Source organism: Callorhinchus milii, unplaced genomic scaffold (genome assembly GCF_018977255.1).
Source record: "Callorhinchus milii isolate IMCB2004 unplaced genomic scaffold, IMCB_Cmil_1.0 Scaffold12, whole genome shotgun sequence".
Taxonomy (NCBI): Eukaryota; Metazoa; Chordata; class Chondrichthyes; order Chimaeriformes; family Callorhinchidae; genus Callorhinchus; species Callorhinchus milii.
The window spans coordinates 4,351,833-4,371,908 of record NW_024704753.1 but is presented as its reverse complement, the minus strand read 5'-3'; the positions used below and the strand labels follow the sequence as shown (position 1 = coordinate 4,371,908).

The following is a 20,076-nucleotide window of genomic DNA, read 5'->3' as shown; positions in this document are numbered from 1 at the left end:
TGATCACCATCTTGTATACAAGTTTGCGTGGGTACACCGGCACTTTGTAACTACCTATATTTGATACACAATATTATGGGTGCAAAGTACAAAAGGTGCAGACTTCACTAGAGCTAACTTATAAAAAAGCATTCTGATTTGTTTTTCGACATCAGAACACGCACAATGGAAAGGTTATTTCCGTAGAAACCAAGGAGGTTTCAGTAACCTGTTTTCTGCTATCCCGATCCATGAATTACAATTGTACTTTTATTTGGAGGTCACTGATTATAGCAGATTTGCTGTAGCTACTGTACAGAGCGAGGAAGCCGGTGCTTTGTGAATATATAAAGATATGCATCATTCAGATCTACTTTCTTTTACTACGGAACAAAACAAATGGTGAAACTCAATTTCAGTGCTCGGAGCAAGCAGTCTGCACGTCTATTGGCAAGTGCACCATGGGATCTTTCTGTGGCAAATGTTTGTATATTTTTCCAGCTAGTTGATTAATATGTTATAAATCTTGTCACCTACCCTGTCAAATGAGAAGCAGGATTACATCCAAAACTGTCAAGATTAGGAAAACTTATCTTGTTCTGCTGGAACAGTATCATTGTTAGATTCATATCGGATCTCGTCGAGTTATCTCACAATGTAAAAAAAAAGCCTTGATTTCTTCAAAACTTTCCCTTTTTGTCGAACACTCAAAAGAAGTTAACACTTTCGGCAGACAATTTCATTTTTGCTCCCTTCACACTTCCGCGTCAAGACACAACACGCAACAGAAAGTCCCCTTTTTTTGTTGCTCATCGCAGCTTAAACATCACTGACAATTAAAGAAACACACACAAATCCACAGAAAACTGATGTAAAACAGCTATTTCAATATTAAGATGCACCATTCAAAACAAAAGCCCACACGTATACCTGAAATCCATTGTTCCTAGGTTTAGGATGTTGAATTGCTGATTGCTCTCTTACAAAGAGAGCAGCTAATGCCTCCCTCAACGCTCTTATTGCAGGGGATCCTGCTGATCTCTCACTGTCCTATTTAGATGCTGATCCTTGAGTCAACACCGTTTCTGGCTGTGAATTTTGCACCGGTGGTCCGTTTACAACTGCAGTAAATGTACATTAAACTGCGAGCTATTAAGCAGTTAAAACGAAGGCGCAAGGCGACAAGGCTAAACACCGGAGGAACCTGTTTGGGGCTCGCACCTTTAATGAAATCAGTTTTTAACAACTCTTTTTTGTTAAATACAGCTGGTGTCAGGAGGATGCGTCCAACTCATAAAGCACACCAATGACAATGTACAGTGGCAGTAATACAAGGACATAGTTCATCATGACATTTTCAGCTATTCCCAACTGATTAGGGTCATTATGTTGGAGGTCTGATTTATGTTGTCATTTCCTCTCACCGATCCTGCATCAATGAATCTTAATGAATTGGTAAATAAGGGTGAAGATTACACTCTATGACACAGAAACATTCCTCATTCTCAACATCAAGATTTATGCAGCCAATTAGGGGCTAACGCAGAAAATTGGTTGGCAGAAAAATAATATTCTTTATGGTACAACAAATAAAAGCTCCCTACTTAAAAAGGACACGGGTACAAAGCGAGTTCATAAACTATTATGTTGTTTTCCTGGCTCGCACTTAGAAAAAAACACACACACACATATGAAAAAGAACACGGGTGCAATTTGGCACAGATGTTTTTAACCCTTTCACCTGCCAGGACTGCATGCTGTCTGGTCTTCGAAACACAAGACACTACCTCCTCCGATTAATAAAAAAAACTTCTCAAAATAAACACTTTGTGTATAATGAGTGCCTTTATCTATTACATATTGTACGTAGCTTTAGTGTGGTACGCCTGCTCTCCACATCAAACAACCATCAGCACTACTAGAAAGTGGGCTCATCAGAGAGACTCAAAAGGCACTGTGTGAAAAGAAGTGGAAAATTAAAGCTCAAGCAGTCTAGGAAGGGCTTAATTTACTGGCGTGTACAGTATGCAAATGAGATTACACAGCTTAACTGCATCATTTATGTCCATAATAACGGCATCATCATTACAGGGCTCAAATTAAATTACACCATAATTAGCATATCAAAGTGATTGGTTAAAGTTTAAAACAAATACCCAATTTTGTTAATGAACAGCTGTAATTGTCATGTACACTCCAATGAAAACACCCTAAACAAATATATGTTTAAGAGTCGCAGATTTTTTTCAATAATAAAACACCCCCAAAAAAATTCCGTCGCTACGAGAAGAAGCTACGAGAATCACAATTGAAACAGTAAATTACCAAAAGGCTGATGATACAAAATTTAAAGATGTAGCTTTTCATTTTATTCACTAAAGAAACCCATTAAACCATAAGCTCAGGAGAACTATGTAAATGATCTGCCTTTCAAGGTAGAGCTGGGGCAAATCCACTCCATCAACTAATGATGGACCTCATTACACGCAGAGAGTATTCATAATGAGGAAGCAGCCTCCTGCCATTCCACATTCTAACATAAATCCCTATGAAATGTTAATATCTCACTTCTAATTAGAGACTACCAAATCCAAATGTGCCTTCGTGGGTAATAAGTAGCAAAATATTTTTTTTCCTTTCAATAGCAAATCGCACGGGCACCTCACCTCGTACACAGTTATTTACTTTGTTTTTCTTAAAAACTTAAATTACAATTTTTTTTAGGTTTCTCCCTCCCTCCCTCCCTCCCTCTCGTTCCTATTTGCTGGGTTTAGCCAAAAGATGCAATTGTCTTACGCAAATGAAGTCTTTTGTCTTGGAGCAAAGGAGATGAGGAACGCTACTAACAAAAACGACAAAAATCGCCTTTTCTCTCTAAAGAAACGGTTTTCCTTAAGTAACGGAGATGTTACAACCATAGCCTTTAAAACTGCACTTTCACTGCACATGAAACCACACACACACACACACACACACATTATATATATATATATATATATATATACACACACATACACAAAACAAAGAACCCAGAGGCAGGACTTGGCTATGACTGATCTCCATTCAAACACTGCACTGTAATCTGCAGAATTACAACAAAACTCACACTTCCATCTCAACTACAGCAACTTTTGCAAACTGCGGATGTCTTGTCAGAGAGTTCCAGCTCAACACACAAAAGTTTTACTAAAGGCAAGTGAGGTATTTTCCCAATGAGGTCTGCTTTCTAAACTGAATGTCAATTTCTTACAGGAATAGGACAATATAATTAAACAAGTGCCGCACATTGTCAGAAAAACACCACAGCCCTCTTAATCACATTCCTTCACACAACCAATCAACATGGAGCACCGAGTCTTTATAGAGCATCTGTTTAAATTTATATTGACAAGTTCACTGTCAAAAAAAAATCACAACTGCAGCAGAACTGGACCTTGATATCATGTCCTTCGATCTCCTTCGGATTGAGAGGTAACTGGGAGTCGTCGGATTGTAATCCCTTTTATCCTTCATTGGAAGTTGTGAGCTTATTTATCTATTGTCCGATTTCGCCCGCTTTTATTTTTAAAAAAATTACTGCTTCATCAACGGTGCAGACAGGAGCAAAGAAAGCATCACATGTACAGTATTTTGTCCTCTTGATGATGATTATCTGATTCACTTTATCTCCCTAGCCACTCAATTCCTAGCTGCTTCCCCCCTGCCTCCCCCCCCCCCACCCACCCATCCTCTCTCCTCCCCGTCTCGTGCGCTCGCACTGAATCCAGGTCAACCAGTCAGCGCTCGAAAGACAACCCTCCCCAAATAAAACAGTTGTCCCTCCCACAGCGTGTCCCATTGTGGGACAACCTACCTTTGTTCCTCGTGTTACAGATAACTGGCGAGCCTCCGTAACATGAGGATTTTCGAAAGGATGTGAGGTCTCAGATGAGTGGCGAGCAGACGAGAAAGGATGGACATGAAAAAACTCGGCACTCTCTGACAATCCCTGCCAACACAAGCAAGTATTCACAGCGCTATTTACATGAGAGCGAGTACACCTCTGCCCGATCACGTTCAGACTGATGGCAAAATTTTCTCGCCCGCCCGCCACCCCACCATCACCACAACTGGTAATTAAAACAAAGCACGGAGCTCCTATGATTGTTTTGACGACTGAGGACAGTGATACACAAAAATCAGTATTTAATCACTGGGATATGTCTTTGGTGACCATAGCATCGGGGGTGACGAGAGGTTCAGGCCTAAATCAGCATGCTTACCTTAACATCGCTAATAAAGGCAGCGTTCAAACACTATTCCTGATAGCTCAACTGAGGTGTAAGCACGGCTCCATCTCAAGGAAGCAGGGACGCTCTGAAAGCTCTCTACAGAGCAACAAGAGACACGAGTGATTCACATGGCCAGACGTATAAAGTACAGCAGCTAGAGGGAACTGTAATGCTTGGGCAGCGTGGAAAAGCCGGCTTGCACGTTCACTGCCCAGTTGTCAAGAGGAAGAGAAGTCGCTTAAGATTTATGCGACACCTTTTTCCGGGAAGCCTTTTTGGTGGTGGGCGGGTGGGGGAAGTTGTGCACTTTTGTTTCTTATTGTCTTCACCCGCCGGCTTCGGAGCACAAGCAAGCCAGTGAAACCATTCCCTCCGGGGGCCTCACAAACCCTGGCCCTGCTACTTTGACAGGGAGGTAACCATATTAGGATGTGTATGGTAAAGTAAACAATAACATAGTTGCAACGAAATGGAATTTTTTTTTTCCCCCGAGCTAATGGTGTTTATCAGTTCGCTTTCACCCTTTCTCTCTCAGTGGGTAAGGTTTTTTTTTTCGCGTGGAAACGCAGCTCTGTTTATCCAGGCATGTTTTTTTGTCAACAGGGGACCCGCTTTAAAACCTTTTATACAAAACAAACAAGCACAGCGTCGAACAGCGATTTACTTTTGCGGAGGCAAAACAGGCGGAGACGTCAAAAGACATTGCTGTTCGCCAACACGTACGGCAGTCACTACACTTTCGAGTCAAAAGCCCTAAAGCGAAGCACTTTGAGACGTCTCGGCGATCGGGTTGCAAGGATTCGTATTATTTTGCCTCTTCAAAATAAAGCATTGGGCAGTGCAATTAGTCACCGACCACATTTGGTGGTGGGGGCGGCAGGAAAGAGGAGCGGGTGATAAAAGATTTATTTTTCCTGCCCAAAACCAAGATTACAGCTCTTAAGAGAAGACATTATACACAAACTGCACTGGAAGTCATTTTAAGTTAAAGATGTAGGCCGCAACTGCCGTGCTGGAATAAAGCTTAATGCACCACGCAGACATATCAGAATCAATAAATCAAGGTAACAAGTATCAGTTCACAAGTTCAAAGGCACGATGATGGCCAACTCTCTGCATCTTAACACTCGAGCAGCAATTCCTTGACTCTATCACTCCCTCCTTTGTAGACAGGTTCAGCTTTAGAAAAGGGCTTTTTTTTTCATTAAGGAGCGAGCAGCTGTTTTCTCGCACATGGGGTGCAGGATGCTCCAGCCTGTTTTTTTTTAAAGCTGGCACTGTGACTGCTCGCAGAAAACATTAAACAAGCCAAGAAAATAGAAGTGCGAGAGGGAGAGAGAGAGAGAGAGAGGCAGCGAGACAGTGCTCTCCAAATTAAGACTTTAAATATAAACACTGAAACATGTCATGCTGTGCTTTGTTGCACCATTTAGATTCTCATAAAAGGCAATTTTTGTAAGCTAATAAACAGTTCAACACCATTCCAATTTCCAGTCTCTATAGATGAACATCACACAGCAGTTGGATTTTTATTTCATTAGATACAGCGACTCTTGTCAGCATTTCACGTTTGACACGTTAAGTACGCTGTTCTAAAGTCACTTCTTTTTATTCTTCCGATTGTAGCATCCCACTCACGTTAGTCAATATGGCTCGAGTGCAAAATAACAACAACAAACCGTGTTTATACAGCGCCCTTCATGCAGGATAGCGCAGGAGTGCTTCACGGTGGTTAGACACCGAGCTGGGTGGAAAGGAGAGGTGACCATAGATGCGGTGGAAGAGGTAGATTTTTAAGGTGGGATATGAAGATGGACAGAGGTGGAAGGATAGAGGCTGAGACGGTTGGGGCTTCATTCATGTAATTGATATCGTTGCTTTTCATATCATACAAAATGTTTCACAGTGCTCCACAAAATGTATTATGATGTTAGTCACTGTTAGTCATTTGTAAGCAAATGTGGCAACCAATTTGGACACAGCATTGTCTCGCAAACAACTTTGAAGTCATTGACCATTTTTTTTTAATCTCAGGGGGATTGATGGCCAGAACACTGGGAGAAACGTCCTTCTCTTTTCAAACAGTGCCATGGGATCATCCTCACGTCCATTTCAACACAGACCATCTGACATCTGGTTCATTACATCGAGGCTTGACTATGCAAACTCCCTGCTTGTCAGCCTCCCCAACTCCTCCCTCCACGGGCTGCAGATCATACAGAACTCTGCAGCCCGTGTCCTCTCCCGCACCGGGCTCCTCGACCCTATCACCCTCATCTTTGCCCAACTCCATTGGCTTTCCATCAGTTCAAGATCCTGGTCTTCATCTTCAATGTCCTCCACGGTCTTGCTCCCCCTTACCTCTGCGACCTCCTAACCCCCTACCACCCTGTTCGCTCCCTCCGCTCAGCGGGCTCAGGCCTGCTTCATGTCCCCCGCCTTGCTCGCCCCACTATTGGCGGGCGGGCCTTCCGCCACTCTGCCCCCACCCTCTGGAACTCCATCCCGCAGTCCCTCCATCTCGCCCCCTCTCTCGCCACTTTCAAGACCCACCTCAAGATCCTCCTCTTCGACCGTGCTTTCGATCTTCCTGCTTCGCCCCTGCCTCCCCCACCCCAACCCTCAGCTCGGGTCCGTAACTCTGTCTGTGCAGCCCCTTGAGACGTCCTCCCGACGTGAAAGGCGCTATACACATGTAATTTTGTTGTTGTTGGTGGTGGTGGCGGTTTAACTGCTCATCTGAAAGGCAGCACCTCTGACAACGCTGCACGTCCCCCAGCACTGCCCTGAGCATCAGCCTGGACCGTGCGATCAAAATTCCACTGCGCCAAGCTGACACCAAACAGTTGATACCTCTTTTACACTCCTGGAATAATCTGACATCACTTCTGCCCAGAAAACGATTCAGAGTGAGAAACCTGCTGTACACTGACCACTTTGAATCACTTAATAAATTAGTAAAAGGTTATCTGAGGACTTTTCTAAAAGAAGTGTTGCCAAGGTTTAAAAGTTTGTTGCAATGCCATGCTTTCCTTCAAAAATTACGTTATCAATGTCCTTAAAACCTGACTACATTGCACTACACATCAGCGTCAATGCTAAAATGCAGTGGGACATCCATTTTTTTAAAAAAAACAATGTATTGTAAATCAATAAAAAATTAAAAAAAAATAATTCCAAAATATATGGACCTTTTCGGCGGATCGATAAAAATTATTCAAATAAAGCATTATTTAACGAAGAAAGGTCTGTGTCTCTGATCGCTCAGTTCCTCCTGTGTGAGGGAAAGGTAATTATAAAGCGCAAGGGGTGCAGTCGTCAGAGCTAAACCATCACGGAGTCTGAACTCTTCACATCTTCACGAGAGCGTACAGACAGTTTAGCTCTGTGCCTGCAGTCTGTGTGCATTAGCTTTTCCTTGTGTAAGAGAAACTGAGAAATCAAGGGACACAGCAAGCCTTTCTTTGCTAAAGTGCCCAATACTGTATTACTCCTTGCACATTCCAAGAGCAGCTATTCTCACCTTCCACAGCCGGCAACAAGCCTGTGACGATAAAAAAAACCACACAAAGATCCCTAAACAAAGCGGGTGAAATGCTAACCCTGCTCTGTGGTACTGTATGAGCAGGAGGAACCACTGTTTCGACAGATCAGAAGAAATTCTAAAGTTACTTTTATTTTCTGCTATCATTCTGAAGCAACATGCATTCTATGTGTTCTCTTACTCTTAACGCGAGAGGCCTTGGGGCTGTTTAGCTTGTCACTATGTTTAACTACTGCTCTGGAGCTACCGAAGTACATTACCGGTAGTTACAGCTCATGAAAAATATAGCGACAAAACTGCTAGTGGCAGAAACATTAAACTCTCTTGTTAGCAGCCACCCCCATGTGGCACTTTAGCACCGGCAAGTTGTTTATTATGTTCAGTGCCAGGCAAAGGGATTAAATAGGGCTCTTAAGAATCAAAGTGTTGTAAATGCATAAAACAGACCGAGGAACGCAATTCATTCTGCAAAGAAATTCTAAATCTTACGAGTCTTGTGTGTTCCCCTCCCCACCATCATGGTTCCGTTCCTTCTTGCATCTTCAATATTTTTTCCAATTAATAAATCAACCTAATATATTGCTAATGTTTCAGTCTGGCAAGGTCGGGTGGACAACAGTGCTAATGGGTGCCTACATCACAAGGTTTTGCAGTCACTGCTTGATGGTTACATCACTGTTGCTATGGCACTTAACTGACTATTAATTTCTGACAAAAGGTGATTATGAAACAGACAGCTGAATTCCAAGTAGGTTTCTCTGCACAGCTAGACTGGCTAATAAGGTTTCTCTTTATAATATATATATCTATATTAAAAAAAAGAGAGACTCTACAGGTCTTCCAATTATTTAAAAGCATTCTTCTGTGAATAATTATACATATTTTACATTTACACTGATTACTTTTCGAAATCCTCCAACAGTTTGCGCTGCCCAACCAAGTTTAAGCAGCATTAACAGCGGGGGGAAAAAACACACCTTGGCGATCCAGGCAAGGAGGCTCCTTTTATAAAGAATAAAACCTTTTTATTTACCTTCCTCTGAGAAGTAGTTGCTTATTAAAGCAATCTCCAGTCACAGCCACCCTCAATATTCACTCTTCTTACCCTGCAGACACAAAATGATAGAATCTGATTGGATATGTGGCGGTAGTTACCATCGCTGCACATTTTGCCTGGCTCCGCGCTGCCTCAAAGTGCAAACATAAATAAAACGAAATGCTTCCAATTGTACTCAATGGTGAATGACTCTCAGCAAAGTTAACAGAAACAATGAAGTCACAGGACGACTGCTTATCAGTACCAGCGAGTGCCAGGTATTCACATAACAAGCCCAAGCTGCTGTGTGTGTGTGTGTGTGAAGCTCAGCAGATGAAACAATTTTTCATGTGATTATGCTTTCTAACTCCAGATGCCTCTGGACTTCTTTACAGTGCAAATCACTTCATGTATCACTGAACTTAGTCCTTTCTTGTTGTAGTGCAAGTAAAAGCCACGCATACAGATTATAGGAGTAAAATCCGCCGATGATGGAGCAAAATAAAAACGGGTGGAATCAAATGCCAGGTTCACGCAACATGATTCCATATTTGTTTAAATTAAATGAAATCTAAAGTGAAAGGAGGGGGCAGTGTTTTTTGTCACGCTGATAGCGAGAGAGAGAGAGAGAGAGAGAGAGAAAGCAAGGGCTCGGAGCCTTGTCCCCTGCATAATCCTCAAACACCAAACATCAATGCTCCAGGAATCGGCACTGAAAAGCAATGCCTTTCGCTGCATTCTGCCTTCCTGTTTGACTTCAAAGTTTAAGCAGCGGCAACTGTTTCTGCTTTAAGATTTCGAGAGACATGAAAAGGCGTTCAAGGTGAAAATGAAGTTAAATCTGGCAGAAGTCGTGTCTTTTTCAGGTCTTTAATTGTCGGGACACTCGCCTTTGTTAGATATCCACTGCAGATTATTGGCCTTGGCAGTAAAAAAATACATACAGAAATCGTACAGAAACACAAATGGAGGCATTTGAAATACCTTTCAAGCCTTTCTTTTTGCGCCAAATCTCCCATCACCCACAAAATACACAGATACACCATTTTACAGTAGATTCCATGAAGTGCTTTGAGACATCTCAATGACATAAGGCGCTGCTGCATAAAATGCAAGGATTACTATTACATTGAAGCACAGACAAATTAATCGTAGACAATATCTAATCCCCATGATATTCTTGCTCCAGTGTCCCTTTATTTTCTGCAGGAGGTTTATCGACCAATGGTGCATTGCTCCATAACATGAAGTTTGTTTTGCATGGAACTGACCTGACTTTGTATACAAACTGGACTAGTGTTAGTGCAACATTAGAATATAATTTGTTGGGCAAAAGCCACAACCGGCTACTTTGAATAAAACTAATACATGTTGGCTGCCGTACATCAACATGCACACCTGCACATCTCAGCATCACAAGATTGCTCTGAACAAACAATCAGCATAACTGTATTTCTCCCTTCCCCCCCCACCCGCCCCACTCCTTCCCAAACGAGTGACACAGTGTGTCCAGGTTGCATTTTGATCTTCCTCCAGTTTGGACGATTTCTGCTTTGCTATTTACTGCTGCTAAGAATAAACAACTCTACAGGCTCTTGACAGTTAGTTATCTCTCCTGATTCCTGACAGATGCTATTCGCTGCTGAAGCTTCAATCTTTAAACAACACTACAACAGTTTATAAACTTAGAATCCATTCATAGGAAAGTGACCCTCTGTGAGTTTGTAAACCTTTGTGCGTCCTATCCTGCCATGGTCATGATGCTACATCGAGGCCAAACAAACTCAAGCCGACCAATTCTCCTGCATTGAGATCCTGCAAAAGCAGATCCAACAATGTGCTGGGAGTTGGTTTCACCCTTACTATCTCTTTGGGCACATATCAATTTCACCCAACACCAAACTGCCCTCATTGCACCCGCCACATGCAAGTGCTACAAGCATCTCATTCCAAACACATTCGAGTTTGTGTCTCACTTTGGTATAACAAGGAGATTCCGGACAGAATCTAACAGGTAACTTGTGTAACAGATTTACACCCGTGTTTGTTGGCATCGCCAAGAAATGGCCAGGGTAACTGTCCAGGTTACCCTAGACAGTGCATGGTCAGCCGTGTAGTTGCCCAGGTCAGCAGATCAGAGAGCCAGAGTAGCCGCGTGATCACTTAGGTGTAGAATACAACAGCCAAGTGCTTGCACCAGTCACGGAGTCATGGCAGAGTATATCAACAGCAATCTGCATAGTACCCTTCATGTTGGATAAGTCCTGTAGCTTAGTGGTTAAAGCACTCGCCTTGCAAGCGAGAGGACCTGGGTTTGATTCCCGGCAGGCCGAAACATTGGGCAAGTTTCCTTACTCCACACGCCTCTGTTTACCTGAAATGCTAAGATGTGATAAGGCGCTTTATCAAATGCAAGGATTATTATTATTTATTATTATTATTATAACATCTTGGGAGCGCTTCACAGAGAATGGGATGGACACCAACCAAGGGAGGTGACTGTAGGCAGGGTCAAAGAGATTTTTTTTAAGGCAGGATTTAAAGACAGATGGCAATGTGTGTTTGTGGGGGTGGTGGGGTGGACGACACAGAGAGAACAGCTGAGGTAACCTCAGTAAGTCACTAGATTTGCCACTTGTTTTAAAATGTTAGATCCCACTCCTGTTGGCTTCTTATCCCCCTTGGTTTCTCTAGACCTCCAGGATCAAAAAAAAAAGATGCATTTTTTCTTCCACCCACATACCCCTGGAGAAAATAAGAGCCAAACTCACTTTTACAGCCTTCTCTAGTCCAACCAGACTGACAGTAATCAGATGCCCTCCAAATCCATCAAGTACAATACAAAAATGCACATTAAAGAGACAGCAGGAAGCCACACATACTGTAAATGGAGGGAAAGTAACATTCATGAACAGATAATTAAATTGTGCTCTGCCAAGCCCTTTAGCAATTATTTGCAACGGGTAAATCCACCCAAACTCTGAATATAATAAAATAATCTCTGCACATTATATAGTGGGGAGGATGCCTCACAACACTGTACCATAAAGTGTAGTGACTGTGTGTTTTGTAGGTGAACAACCCAGACTCAGAATAACCCAGTTAGGATAAAAGTTATGTTGGCTTACAAATATGTAGTCACTACACTTCACAGAAACTTTGTGATGTGCTTCGAGGTGTTCTCAAAGTTGCAGGTGTTATACCAAATTCAAGTATTTTTTTCCATTAGGATTTTACAGGTCTTATTTTTTCCCCTCTACCCCCTGAATGTGGATAAAACATTTGAGGGAATTCAGCCGTGATGAATTGTTGGCTGTGTTTTATTTAAAAATTTAAGATTTTAAAAAGTAAAAAGAAACCTTGGAATTGAATCAGGAACACAATTCTGGAAGAGACACGTGTGAAAAATAAGTGATGAATTTGCGCAACACATTACCAGAATAACGTCTTACAATATGACATGTATAACATGGTGCTTTCGTGTGGATGAAACAAACAGTAAACTCTGTGAATTTATGTATTTATGAACGAGTCAGGTACACGCCGGAATCAGCAGAAAAGCATGAAGTCTGAATTAATTTGCTGCTTATTTTTAAAAATGTACATTCAAATGGATTTTCTGTGGGTGGCAGTGTAGAGGTGACTCCTCTCGCTGTGACGGTTAGTGCATTTACCTTTCACGAGGAGCTTTAAGTGAAGGTTGGTGCTGCCTTTGTCACGAGCACCAATGTGCAAACGTGCAATATTTGCACAGCATGCTAGAGACCTCTAGTGGTGGAACATCTTTCACGAATACTATAAGCCTCGTGCATGATTCTTAATTGTTATCAGAGACTGGGCTGAATAGACTTGAAGGTGACAATCTGGTCATTGTGTTCAGCTTCAGAAGTCTTATTTATCATAAGATAAATAAGGGGGGGAGGGGGGGAAGGAGATGGTAATTATTGAGTTTTATCAGGTTTAGTCCTAAAATGAGACTGTTGATTTATGCATAGTACCTGTGAATTAGCTTGAAATTAGCCAAAGCAGGTCACTCCGAGTTCAGATTCGGTTCAGATCTACAAATGGATTGACGAATAAAATAAGCCACTGGTGAGGCTTCGAGGTGTAGAAACACAAAATGGAACAGCTGGTTGTTTTCGATTTCCTAAGTATAAACAAAGGGCTGAATAATCCATCAATAATTTTGCACTGTAGGCAGAAAGAGAACTTTTCTCAGTTATCACTAAATTACTTAAAAACTACATATATGGCAACCAGCTGTTCCTTTTTATGAGTCTTCCACAAAACAACCAGGGTGGGATTTATTTAATATTAAAAATAATTATGCAATTAAGTATCTAGACAGTCAGTCACTGCATTTTTTCGAGACAGTGTAGAACAGAAATGCAATTGGACAGCCCACCCTTACACCGTATCCACCTCAGGAACCATGGTTACTTTATCAATGGCAATTAATTCCTGGCGCACCACCAATACATGCCTGTGTCTTTTTACAACCGCATGCCTAAAACTTAGAACAGAAAACTCACAAACTCTACAAAGCTCATTCTGTGTGTAGACAGTGGGGGAGGTTTGCCATTTTTGGATGCCTGTTAAGTCGAACTCAACATCTATTTGGTTTGACAAGTAAAGCAGTCTGCTGCACAGGCTCATAAATACATGACTTTAGAATTGTGTCCAAAGTGGAAGGGAGTGTGGAAAGGGGGGGGGGGGTGAGGAATACTTTCAAGAGGGATTTGGGTGTGCAAAAAAAATTACAAGTTCTCACTCAGTGGAAATTGTAAACTGTGTTAGATAAGCGCTTTGCGACGTCTCAAAGACATGATAAGGTGCTAAATCAAATGCAAGGATTATTATTATTAATAATAACCACTGACCGGCTACATTTCACCTCCAAAGCTTGTTGCTAGCTCCAAAGTCCACTGTGTTGAAAGAAAAACTAGCAGAGGCTTCATTCTCATCAATGAGTAGGAATTCCTGTCGGGGAGCTGAACAAATGCTCTTCAGCGAGTGGCATTCGAAGAGTTAACGCCCGTAAAAAGAGCCAATTTTTTTTCGACTGTATTAGCTTTAAATGTGCGCTACACTTGTAAGAACATCAAAATTATATATGACATTTGAAAATCGCTAACAGAAATAAAAAAAGGGCATTAAAATTCATATCTCAGCTCCCCTGAGGGCTCAGCGAGCAGTGAGTAGCTCAGTTCAACAGACCAGCGAGATTCTAGGTCTGATCCCTGGTCTGTGCTGTTCGCTGATCTCAGCCTGACCGGTGGTTTAAGAGCGCCAGAGTTGGCCTGAACCTCACTGGGTTTGGTAGGCAGAACCCACTCCACTCTATTCATTTATCTAGCAGCAAGTAAGAACCCGGTTGTTATTCGATTGCTTTTCCGGAGGTAATAATCCCTTCAAAAAAAATAATAATAATACATTGGTCACTTCAATCCACGACTGTTTGTGGGACGCTGCTGTGCGCAATTGGCTGCCGCGTTTCACCCAGAAAACACAGTCAATTCACTGGACAATATATTCCTTGAAGCGCTTCGAGATGTCTCGAAGACGTGAGAAGGAGCTATATCGAATGCAAGGATTATTATTATTATATATTATTATTAACCCTCCTGGAAATAGATGTGTGTGTACGTGTGTGTTTTGGATGAGGCCAGTATTAAGCTCACACGTGAGGTTTTTCAACCTGCAGTTGAAAAGGCTGCCAACACTCACTGTCAAGATTCACACATGAATAGCACCACTTGGATGAGATACAGGAAGGTGACTGACTTGTGTCTACGAAACTGCATCCCCAGCAAGCAGTAAACACTCGCAGGAGAGGAAGTAAAAATGAGCTTCAGAAATCAGGAACTCAGTTTGCACTAACCAAATACTGTACTGCATTACATCGGAATTGGATTCCAAATGATTGCGATGTTAAAAAAAAAGCTCTTTTTGTTGCTGGATAATTTGGCAGCAGTTGTATCCTTTCTGGAGATATGTGCCTGGGGATTATTAATTAACCTTGCTATTTGCTGAACATTCCCCCTGCTTTCATACTGCCTTCAATTTTCTCAGATGAACTGATTTACAAAATTGATGAGCTTTGCTGCTATAAATATATTTAGGAGAAGCACTAGGGGAACAATACAGGAGGTGGGTTTTGAGCACAAGGTTGCAAAACTGGTCTGTTTCTCAAATCCATTGGAGTACAGCTGCCGGGTGTGTCTTTTTGTTGACCTTTGCTGCTGGGCATTTAAACATTTACATCTGCAAGTCATTAAAGAAGCTTCTGTGGTGCATTGTGCAATGCAATGGTTAACTACATATCCCCCCCCTCCCCCCCCCACGAGTGTGAAACATGAAAGAGATGCAAATAATTATTGTCACAAAGCCTTTAAGTAGTTTGTTATCGGTTATATGATAAGGATAATCTTTGTCAATCGACAGAATACAATACCATTAATGAATCAATAGTCTGAAACGAGTTTGGTTCATTTCATTTCAGAGAGCACTTTCTGAATCAGGCTTTGGAAAAATATGCTCTCTCGGTCGAAGCTGCAAATAAATATGTGTAATGAGAAAGAAAAGAAACTGCTTCTCCACACACCCCCACCTTCAAAAAAACACTGATCTAAGGTAGACAGGGCCACAATGCCTTATGCAAAACCGATAACCTACAGAACCATTATGCAAAGGCTATTTTTATGGATGAATGTCTCTACAACAGGGCAGCAGCTCTGTCAATTCTCTTCTGTAATATCAGGTTTCCAGACTGTAGTCTTGCTACTCAATGCATCGCAGGCTAACATCTCTAGTGTGCTATTAATATCAATGAAGAGCAGATTCCATTTCCACGTAAGAAAGCCTTCATGTTACACTACAGTTATTTTGCTGAAGACCCTTAGTCATAAGACAATACTGGCTGGTGCTTCTAACTGCTTAAGACTGCTGTGTGTTGTCCTTTTCAAGCACTCCTGAGCACACAACAGGACACTTATCAGGAGCAATAACATGCGAGCAGGTCTGAGCAACAGAAAAATAATGATTCCGTTTGCTTTCCCCATTTACGTTTTAATAGCTACAAATATAAAGCGCAATACTTTGGATATATGCTTTGAAGCATTCCTGAAAGCCACCTGCAAGTAAGTACACACTGTACCCTCCCTTCCTAAAGCTATAAACTGCGCAGAACTACTCGAGTGGGCTCGAGAAATTGCAATCTGTTAGTAGTTTAAAGCTTATGAAATATCTTTTCACACTTTTATCCAAACAAAAAATGTCCTGAAACTGTAACTGTAACAGCACTTACCCATTAACCATGAGGCCAAGAAGCTTTTTTTGATTGTACTGTAATCTCTAGAGACTGCAAAAACTACAATTTTCAAACACTAATTCCTTCAATATTCCACATCAACTCCAACAGACCTGCAGTGAGTGCAATGAAGGGCTGAAGGTACGTGATCTAAACACAACAAAAGCCACAGCCGCACTCTAGATTAAATATTCAGGAAGAGGCCCCTTTGCATAAACACAAACAGTCAGCAAATGAGCAACTGGCTCAAGTAAACCGCCTGCCGAGCCATCTACCTGTCCAGCTTTGAGGTGAAAAGCCATTGAAATGTTTGTTAATGTAAATAATGAGGGCAGCCTGACAGAAGTGGACTGTGTTCTTTCCCCCCTGTTTTTTTAAAAAAAGCTTGACATTCTTTAAGTCGATCTTTCATCCCACGACCAACTAACTATCCATCAATTCACTTTTATGTGTTGGCTGAATTCAAACAAGTGATGCGCACACTGATATTAGATATATATATTATATATATATATATATATATATAAATACCCTCTCTCTTTCTCTAAGCAGTGACTCGATAACCAGGGACAAGCGAATGCTACATTCCAGCCAGAATGCCTAAGCTGTCTGGATGGGCCAAGTCTCAAAAGCCTAGATTTGAAACAAAAAAAAAGAAAGCACAGCCTTGAAGAAAAATCGGCAACGTAGCTTAGATACTGACGGACACATACTGATGCAAGGAGTCAAAGATGTCATTCTCATGTAAGCTCTACTCACTGGAAGCAGGGAGAGAGTGGGACCTCTGGAAAATAAACAGGGTGTACTATTTCAAAGGGAAGGGATACAGGCATTCCATTGTCGAAGCCAATTATCAGTGGAAAATAATAACAACAGATGGATTCAGTGTTGCTGAATCGTTTCATGCACTTCATCGCTGTCCAACAGATGATGAAATCCTAGAGCCATCTCAAACAGTCCTCAGTGAAAGGATGTATGATTACAGATGGGGTCATACTGGCGGATTCGATTCTGCCACATGTGTAGAGAGAGGAGTCCGCAGTGGGTAGCTGTAGCAAATGTCACACAGAAGAGAAGCTGTATGTCACTAACTAACTAACACAAGGAACAGCCCCCTCCCACTCAAAACCAAAATGCCCACAAACCCGGTGGGTAAAAGTTACCATTGTTTGTTACATTTTTGTTACAAGAAAGAAATCAAGAATAGAAAAAAATGAGAATTTATCTGATAGCTTTTACCGCTGTTGATTGGCTGCGACTTGATAATCAAAGATAATCTAATCTACCGCTCAATGCTTTTTGGGGGCACTTCAAATTTCGCACTTCGCCAAGAAGTTAACTTGTCAAGTGTAAGCAAAAGTACAGGAATACAATATATGTAAGCAACACTGTATATTTCACTAAAGCAGGGTTCAGGTAGAGAGGGGGAAAAAAAACTGCTCAGTACTCCTTTTATCTTAACCTTACGCAACAATTGGGAGAAGTGTTTTGTCTGAAATTCTTACCAATGACAGCCATGTCTAGCGACTGCCACTTTGTGATAGTTTAAACTGCGCGCAGATAGAAGCCAGGACTGGTCTCGTGTGGCTTTGGTCTGTGGTAGCTATCCCCATTCGCTTTATCCCCACCCCCTTATCCAGCCTGCACAGACAGCACAGCACAAACAGTATCAAGTACTTCTACAGTTTGGAGCGGAGTGCCTGAGACACTCGTATTTCATCTCAGAAAGGGCCCAGAGATAAAACTGCGGAGCCTGATACAGTACACAAATATGTGTGCGTGTGAGGGGGAAGGCGGGTGTTAGGGCCATAGGAGTAACACAAAGGATAGTGGAGAATAGGCACACAACGCTACAAAGCTTCTTAGATTGTAAAGCAAGCACACACTAACTAGACGTGTACCAAACACTATCTTTCACGTCGGCGAGTCATTGGAAAAGCTGTGGCTCCGCATGCGGTCCCATAACTTTGAATGTTCGTGTGCTTAGTCGTTGCATTTTGATCAAGACAGTCTCAGTGGCGAGTTTGCTGCTTTAAAGTCTCCCCGAGCTGGAAGGAGCTCAAACCAGAGCAGCAAATGCAGTCATAACCCCCCAATCCCCCAGCTATCAGGTTGGCAGGATCTGTTATGGAAATGCTGATTTTTTCTCCCGCATCAGTCTTATGTTCTCCTAAAAAGAGTAAACAATCATTTTTTTTTAAAAAAAGCATGACCAAGTTAAATATTTGTTGAAGGGATTTTCTTTGGGTTTGTTAAAATGCCTGCTGTGGGAGTAAAAGAATACTCTTTCTGCTCATTAACAAACGACCACAAGGCACTACTTTGCCAAGCACTTTACAGCAATTTTTTTCTCCTAAGTGCAAATATATTGAGTCATCAGACATTCTGATCAAAAGCAGATGATTTTTTTTCGACACACAAACTCTGCATAACTATGCATGAATGTATGCATGATGAAGCATTTCCCAAAGACTTGTTGTTTGTTGGATGAATCTTGCTCTGGGCATTAGCTCCAAAAGCTCTTCAAATGTGTTTACGCATCCAACCTCCCAAACAATTGGCTTTACAGCTTGGGCTGTTGCTGCTGAAGTGTCTGTTGGGGAACCAAGTCACATGCCAAATCAGCTCAACAATAAAACACTGCGAGACCTTGACGAATCTCAAAATCCTTTAACTGCAAAACACAACAAGATCCAATAAACAGTCAGAGACTCCAGAATAATGCATACCTTATGAGTGCGTTGTGAGGCTGTAACCCAATCAAGGGGTTCAGGTGAAGCTATGAAGCACGACAGCAAAGCTCGGCTAGTTTACGGAGGTGGTGCGAACCCGGATATCAAGTCACTACCTCAAAGTCTTTCTCTGCTGTCTTATTTGATCTAATATACACAGATTGTGGAGTTCTACAGATAAAATGTACTTTGTGAGCGGGTTTTCACCCACAAAGTAATAATAATCCTTGCATTTGATATAGCTCTTCGTGACGTCTCAAAGCGCTTCACAGAATACACTGTGAAAAGTTAATTGACTGTAATACTTTGTGGGTGAAACGCGGCAGTCGATTGCACACAGCAGTGGCCCCAAACAATCATGGATTCAGTGACCAACTAATTATTATTACTTTATTTTGAAGGAATTATTACCCTCGGAAAAGCAATCCTCCAATCGACTTACCTACTTACTGCGAGGTAAACAGAGGCGTGGGGAGTAAGGAAAATCCTCTATCCAACACTCTCTCCTCCCTCTCCTCCCTCCATCAAACCCACCCGTATTTCCCTCCAAAATGTACGTCCCCTCTCAAACAAAGCCCTCACCATCCACGACTGGAATGGACGAGCACCTTGACATTCTTGGGCTCACCAAAATCTGGCTCTCCCCCAATGACCCCGTCCCCCTAGTTGAAGCCTCCCCTCCAGGCTACACCTTCCACCACACCCCCCGTCCAAACCAATGTGGCGACGGGGTGGCCTTCATTTACAAAGCCTCCCTTGGTCTTACCCCCTACTCCTATGGCTGCTTCCCCTCCTTCGAGCACCTCACCCTATTCCACCCCTCTCTCCCATTAAAAATCCTCCTTGTCTACCGCCCCCCTAAGCCCCCCGGCTCCTTCCACACAGACATCTCTACTCTCCTCTCTTCCCTGTCCCTCTGCTTTGAACACCTGCTCATAATGGGCAATTTCAACCTCCACCCAAACTCCTCTTACACTACTTCCGCCAACTTTACTGCCCTCCTATCCTCCCTAAACCTCACCCTCCACATAAATTCACCCACCCACAACTGTGGTCATGCCCTTGACGTTGTTATCACCCACGGCATTGACATTTCCAATCGTAGCAGAGTGGACAAGGCCATCTTGGACCACTTCTCATCTCCTTCTCCTCTCACATCCCTCTCTCCTCCAAGCCCTCAACCATTCTCTACCGCCCTTGGAAAA

General features: G+C 42.3%; 1 protein-coding gene across 5 annotated transcripts in view; it reads right to left on the bottom strand.

Annotated features, from left to right (window-relative positions):
- The window catches only part of foxp1b (forkhead box P1b), a 248,245-nt gene that overhangs the window by 136,945 nt on the left and 91,224 nt on the right, over positions 1–20,076 (bottom strand). For 4 of the 5 annotated variants that reach the window (XM_042339613.1, XM_042339614.1, XM_042339615.1 and 1 more), the window contains one exon: positions 8,828–8,900. The gene's annotated coding sequence lies outside the window, so the exon portion shown is untranslated. Of the gene's footprint in view, positions 1–8,283; positions 8,309–8,827; positions 8,901–20,076 lie in introns of those variants that run through there. The other variant, XM_007895222.2, reaches the window with a different exon arrangement.